This window comes from Monodelphis domestica, chromosome 2, assembly GCF_027887165.1.
Source record: "Monodelphis domestica isolate mMonDom1 chromosome 2, mMonDom1.pri, whole genome shotgun sequence".
Lineage (NCBI taxonomy): Eukaryota > Metazoa > Chordata > Mammalia > Didelphimorphia > Didelphidae > Monodelphis > Monodelphis domestica.
The window spans coordinates 497,935,350-497,942,992 of NC_077228.1; the positions used below are offsets into that span (position 1 = coordinate 497,935,350).

The following is a 7,643-nucleotide window of genomic DNA, read 5'->3' on the forward strand; positions in this document are numbered from 1 at the left end:
CCTACTTAGTCAACCAAAAAACCCTCCAAACCCAGACCTTCCTTCTCTCCCGCAAAAACAACAAACCCTTACAGTAAAGGCAGAAGAGTAGAAGCCAGAAAATTCTCCCTATCTTCCTCTTTCATGACTTCTCCTGTGTATTTATGTATGTATGTGCATGCATGTATGTATTCATCCATCCATCCAGGCAGCCATCCGTCGGTCCGTCCGTCCATCCATCCATTCATCCTTTTGGCGTTGAAAGAGAACGTCTTTGCCCCATCCTCCCCGTCGCCCTCCCACTGTCGCCTCCCCATCGTGCCTGGGTAGCTGGCTCCCGCGTGTCCGCGCTACTGTCAGTCTGTCGGTCTGCCCACTCTCGACGAACGCGTGTCTGTCTGTCGCCCCTACCTGTCTGTCCTGGGCGGTCTGTTTCCGTGTCCGCCTCCCATGCGCGTGCCCCTGCGTGTTCCTCTCATTCTCTGCCCCTAATTTGCCCTCTGCCGAGACACTCCTCACCAATCCCTTTCCCCTCAATCCCCTCCGCATCCCCCAATCAACCTCCCTTTCCCGCACCCACAGGCTCTACATGGGACGCTCCTTTGCTTCCCCGCGGGGCGGTCCGCTGCCGGGCAAGACCCCCTTTGTGGTCTCCTGCTTCCACCCAGAACAAATCCGGGGACTGAATACACCTCATTCCCTCCTTGCGCTGCAGCTGCCTGCTGGTGGTTTCATTTGAAAAACCTCTTCACCCCAAGGCTTGTCGGAGAAAAAAACACCGTATAGAACCCGGGACGCTGCTATTGAAAGTCCTTTTGGTGCGTGGGCTTTCTGGCCAGGAAACTGAGGGTCCAGTTTGATATAAGGAGAAAGGGAGATTCAGAGTTTGAGGTTAAAGGTGGACTCCGAGGCGTTCCCCAGGGAGAGGGGGAGAAAAAGCCCGATTTGGGCTTGAGCTTTTTTGCTCATCAGGTTATCTCTCTCAACAAGCCACCGGGATTCCCCGACATTGTTGTTCTTGGCAGTGAGCCACTAAGACTTTCTCTTGCCCTTGTCTCCTACAACCTTTTGGTCTCAGCCAAGATTTTCAGCGTCTTTTCTTTCCCTTGCCTTGGTACCAAAATGCCTTTATTCTGCTGGGCACTGGGGGAGGGGGGGGGGAGAAGGGGAGAGGGGGGAATCACTTCTGCCAGTAGCTCTCTTACGGCCTCCCTCTGTTTGCACTCAGGTGTCAGGAGACATCTCAGAGATGTTCAACCTCTTTACTATGCTCTCCGTGGAGGTCTGCAGCCCGGTTTGATACTGATTATGCCCTGTCTACCAGGAACTTTGATGTAATGAAGGGCAAACCTATTTGTTTTATGTAGGATCCCTCATTGAGGAAATCAGAATTTGGGAATATTTTCATTAAAAACCACTAGGTGAGGGCCAGCTGGGTGCTTCAGTGGGTACATAAACCAGGCCTGGACTCAGGAGTACTGGGTTCAAATTTGACCCAGACACCCACCCTCCCCCAGTTGTGTGACCCTGGGGAAGTCACAGCTCCAGTTGCCTAGCCCTTACTTTTCTTCTTCCTTATGGATTCTCAGACAGAAGTGATGGGTTCAAAAACAGTAAGGAAAAACAAACAATTCAGTGCAGCACTGGATAGATAGTAAACTGATCCTGGAGTAAGGAAACCCAGAATTCAAATCCAATCTGACACTTACTAGTTGTGTGACCTCAGGACTTCTGTCTGCCTTAGTTTCCTCGACTTTAAAATGGGAATAAAATAGCACCTACCTCCCAGGGTTTTTTTTTTCCTTTATATATATTTTATATCTTTTCCAGTTTACATGTCAGTACAATTTTTTTAAGCCCTTACCTTCCTTCTTAGAATCAATACTGTGTATTGGTTCTAAGGCAGAAGAGTGGTAAGAGCTAGGCAATGGGGGTTAAGTGACTTGCCCAGGATCACACAGCTGGGAAGTGTCTGAGGCCATATTTGAACCTAGGACCTCCCATCTCTAGACCTGGTTCTCAATCCACTGAGCCACCCAGCTGCCCCCAGTACAATTTCTTAATATTTATTTTCTGATATTTTGTAATCCATATTCTCTCTCATCCTTTCATTCCTCGCTCCTCCCTTAAAAAGGCAGGTAATATGATATAGGTCATACATATATTATCATATAATACATATTTCCATGCTCATCATATTGTGAAAGAAGACACATATTGCTTATACTAGAGAAGAATTCATGGAGGAAACAAGGAATGGTATGTTGCAGTCTGCATTTGAACTCTGTTTCTTCTATGGTGGTGGATCTTTTTTTTTTTGTCATGAATCTTTTGGAGTTGTTCTGGATCTTTACCTTGTGGATAAGTCATTTGCAGTCGATCATCATACATTATTGTTGTTAGAGTGAACAACACTGTCCTTGTTCTGCTCACTTCACTTTGTATCACTTCATAAAAGCCTTTGAAGGTTGTAATTTCTTAAGGCACATTATAAGTGTATTTATATCGTACCTAATTCGGCCATTTCCCAATTAATGGACATCCCTTCAGTTTCCAGTTCTTTGCCACCATAAAAAGAGCTGATATAAATATTTTTGTACAGGTAGGCCCCTTCCCCCTACCTTTGATCTCTTTGGAATACAGACCTAGGAGTGGTGTCGATAGGTCAAAGAGTATGCTTTGTTTTATGGGTTCCAGATTATTTTCCAAAATGGTTGTATTATCCATGGGTTGTTTTGAGGCTCAAATGAGACAGTAATTGTAAATCTTTGGCACAGTGCCTAGTATATAGTAAGGTTAAAGATTATTGCACCACTGTACCACCATCATTATTATTACAAGCTTGAATAAATTTTATTTTTGACACCTTTTCAGCATTTGATGACATTGTGTCCTTTTAAGTGCTGTGTGATGAGAATAGTTCTAAAGATGAACTATTTGCATATTTTAAGACCCAGGATTCTGCAGATCAGACTATGGAGAAGAAGAAAAGCATGCTTCTCAAGGACTGCAAAATATTCCTTGGTAGATTCAAGTCAAGGAAAGAGCAGGGAGGTGAGCTGGGAGCCAATGCAAAGAAATTCACCCACATTTATATTGAAAACTTTGGAGATGATGTGGATGATGAAAGATTAAAGAAACTTTTCAGCAGAGATGGTAGAACTCTGACTGTACAAGTGATGACTGGCCCCAATGGGGAATCGAAAGGTTTTGGTTTTATGAGTTTTGAGAAAATGGATTGAAAAGATATCAACTAGAAAATGGTATCTGTAGCCTGAACAGAGGGAAAAAGTTGAATTCTAGGCTGAGTTAAAATGGGAATCTGAGTAGCTAAAACAGGAGAGAATAGTTACTAAGACTAGGGTGTGAATCTCTTTGTTATGAACCTGTATGACACTAATGATGATGAAAATTTAATTAAGAAAAAGATTTCCTCCATTTAGCTCAATTAGTGGTGCCAATGTGATACTCAAAGATGGGTGCAGCAAAGGTCTTGTTTTTGTCTAACTTTTCTCACTTGATGAGGCTATCAAAGGAGTAACAGAAATGAATGGATCCACCATGATCTCTAAGTTCCTGAAAGCCAAATTTGTCTAAAAGCAAGAAGAAAGAAAAGCTCGTTTTTAACAATCGGTATATGTAGCAAGAATGAGAGCTCTCCCTGATATTATGGTCATTAATCAGCTTTAACTGATGTGCTGGGGATACTCCCTGCTAAGAGTAACCCAGGTTCAGAATGATCCTTCTTATTATGAACTTGATCAAATAGCCTAGGTGAAACATAACAACTTGGGAGGATTTATGGCTCCCTTGAAATGTCAAATGCTATTGTCCTTCTGGGCCATGTCCAACTCATTGCCACCAGGCTCTGATCAGTAATGCTTATGCTTCTCATGGCCTCCCTCCTACACCTTAGTGAGCTGGGGGTTCCCACTGCTAGGCAGAAATTATCTTTTAGATCCTCTGTAGGCTTCAAATGCCCAAAGCCTCCATTCAGCCTTTGTAAGCACCTCAGCCTATAGTTTATGCTTATGGCCTTGGAGCTTTTATAGGCTTCCATGTTGGCTGCTGCTTCTCTGTATGAAAAGAAGTAGATGGTGGGAGAGACTTTGTTCCCACTGATTTAAGCCAGGCATGATAGTTTTTTTGGGAAGATCACAGATATATAGCTAGAAAATGAAAATTCAGAATGCTGTACATGTTGGGGTCACCAGAATCTCCCTGTTTAAAGGGAGAAGAAAAATTAAAACTATCTTTAGTAATATAAAAATGCTCCAAATCACTATTATTTAGAGAAATGCAAATTAAAACAACTCTGAGGTATCACCTCACACCTATTAGATGGACTAATATGACAAAGGAAAATGCTAAATGTTGGAGGGGATATGGGAAAATTGGGACATTAGGGCTAGTTGGCTCAGTGCTTAGAGACAGGAGGTCCTAGTTGTGTAACCCTGGGCAAGTCACTTAACCCCTATTACCTAGCCCATATCATTTCTGCCTTGGAACTAATACTTAGTATTGGTTCTATGATAAAAGGTAAGGTTGTTGGGTTTTTTTTTTTTGGTTTGTTGTTTTAAGAAAATGGAGCTATTAATACACGGTTGATGGAGTTGCTATAACCATTCTGGAGAGCAATTTGGAACCATGCCCATAGGGTTCTAAAACTATGCATATTCCTTGACCCAGCAATACCACTACAAGGTCTATGTCTCAAAGAGATCAAACATAGGAGAAAAGGACCTACTTGCACAAAGATACTTATAGTAGCTATTTTTGTGGTGGAAAAGAATTGGAAACTGAAGGGTGTGTAATTAGGATTTGTTCCCCAATTTGTTCCTCTAAATCCCAGCTTCCCATGTTCCCTCTCATGTTACATGCTAATGTAGGTAGAATATAAGTTTTGTGTAGCTCCATCCCTCACTCTCTTTTTTCCCTGATCACAGCTGGGAAAGTGGGCTTTATGCCAGGTAGGAGAATCTACACATGTGGGTTTACTTTTTGGTAGATAATTAGGTTTGAACTTGTTTTTCTTTTAGTTTATTTTCTTTATACTTCAAGTGATTATTAATAAACTTCATAAAATATAATACTTGGAGTTATTAGATATTAATTTAAATCTTACAAGGAATATCCATTAACTTGGGAATGACTGAACAAGTTGTGGTATATGTATGATTGTAATAGAATACTCTGGTGCCATAAGAAATGATGAACAGGACAAAGTGAGCAGAATCAGGAAAACAGTAATAAATATATGATGATGAACTATAAATAACTTAACTATAATCCACAATGCAAGGATCCAAGACAGCCTCAAGAAACTCATGGTGAAATACTCTATCCACTACCATAGAAAGAATTGATGGAATCTGGATGCATATTGAAGCATATCATTTTTTATTTTATGTCTTTTATGAGTTTTTTCTTGTGTAATCAAGATGTCTTCTTTCTCTACATGATGAACATGGAAATAAGTGTTGTATGATAGCATATGCATAACTTATATTACCTGGTATCTAGGTGAGGGGGAAAGAGAGAGAGGGAGGGACAGAACACAGGTCACAAAATGTCAGGAAAAGATTATTAAACTTATATTGACATGTAAAAAAAGAAATGATGAACAGGATGGTTTCAGAAAAACTTGAGAAGATTTAAATGAATTCATCTAAAGTGAAGTGAGCAGAAACAGAAGATCCTTGTACCTCAAAACAGCATATTTATAACAGTTTTTTTTTTTGTGGTGGCAAAGAAGTGGAAATTGAAGGATGCCCATCAACTGGAGAATGGCTGAACAAGTTGTGGCATACGATGGTGATGGAACACTATTGCACTGTAAGAAAAAATGAGCAGGATAATTTTAGAAAAACATGGAAAGACCTATATGAAATTATGAAGACTGAAATGAGTAGAACCTAAAGAACCTTATATAAAGCAAAAGAAATATTGTTTGAAGAATGACTTGTGTATGTCCATCTCCAAAAAAGGAACTGATAAATAGAAATAAATGAGATAGTTTTATATATACACATATCTTTTTGTCAAATGATGCTTCTCTATATCAAGACCATGTTATCATTCTCAAGGACCTATGGTGAAAAAGGCTATTCACCTCTAGAGAGAGAACTGTTTAACTCTGATTGAAACATATTTTTGAAAACTTTATTTTTCTTGTTTTCCAACTGGTTGATCACAAGGGTCGATGGGGATATGGTTGGGGATGTAGACTGTAAGTGATCACCCTAGTTCAAATATCAATAATATGGAAATAGGTCTTGATCAATGACACATGTAAAACCCAGTGGAATTGCTTATTGGCTCCAGGAGAGGGGAGGGAGGAGGGGAGGGAAAGAACATGTTACCATGGAAAAATATTCTAAATTAATTAATTAAATAAAAATTTCCAAAAAAAATTTTTTTTCTTGTTTTTTCTTGTTTATGTTTTTTTGCAACATGATTAATATGGAAATATGTTTTGTATGTCTTAACATGCATAATTGATATCAAATTGCTTACCTTCCCAAGGATTGGGGAGGAGTGGGAGAGAGGGAGAGAATTTGGAATGCAAAATTTTAAAAAGTGAATGTTAAAAACATTTACACATAATTGAGAAATACTTAACAAAACAAATAAAAACACATTTTTATAAAAGGAAAAAAAGTTAAAGGGTGAGAAGGCCACTGAAGTATTATGTGCTCACCCTGCCAAGAAGGAAACTGCTTAAGCAGTTGTTGTGGTTGCTGCTTCCTTTTAGACTGGGAAAACTGGATACTTGGAAACCAAATAATTTCTAAACACATATTTGCTCAGCCTGTGGAGACTTCTTCACTGTAGTGCAGACAGCAGTAAATGGCAGAAACTGATGCCATTTGGTGTATGTTTTCTTTTGGAAAAATCAATATAAGAGGTCAGTTTTTGGAAACCTTTTTCTAGTGGTTGGAATGTATGGATTTCTTGAGTGTCCTGATGTGAGAATCTCCTCCCCTCTATAATCTCACATAGCTCTTGTCCTTCATGATGTGGGAATCTTGTCTCTTGTGTCTCTCCCATGCATTTATCTTGAATTATAAAGCAATATATGTATATATAATATAATATAATAATATGTGTTCTATCTCCTTGCCCACTGAAAGTTCTATGAAGGGAATGAATAGGTCTCTATTCTTGTTGTCTTTCCCAAACCTAGCACAGTGCTCTTCACCATGGAGATCTGCTAGGAAGTTCTTGTTTGTTTTTTGTTTTCAGAGGACCAATGACATCATGAAGGTGATGTCTTAACTTGTGCCTGAATTGGATTTAAATGAAGCAGAGTTGCACAAAATCATCAACTTTACTCTCCCTCCTAGAAATATCAAAATCCAGAGGCAAGACAAAAGTCACAATGATTGGTGGTGGCTTGAGATGTAGTGGATGACTTTGCCATCTTTGAGATTTGACCAATTTCTAAGCACTTAAGTTGCCTTCATGGCCATTGGATTCAACTGAGGGAAGTCTTCGTTGGCTTGGGATAGGTGCATCCCTAACCCACTAATGAGTTTATGGCTCATTGGTTATCCTTAATCTGGTTTAGTCCATCTTCCAAGATGGTTTACAGAGGTGTGACTGCTATGTAGGCTATGGCTTCTTGAAGCCACAGATGATAATTAGGTGAAAGGTATACACCA

General features: G+C 40.0%; 1 pseudogene; it reads left to right on the forward strand.

Moving 5' to 3' along the window:
* Positions 1–568: 568 nt before the first annotated feature.
* LOC130456966 (polyadenylate-binding protein 4-like) lies at positions 569–3,576 on the forward strand (annotated as a pseudogene).
* Positions 3,577–7,643: the final 4,067 nt, after the last annotated feature.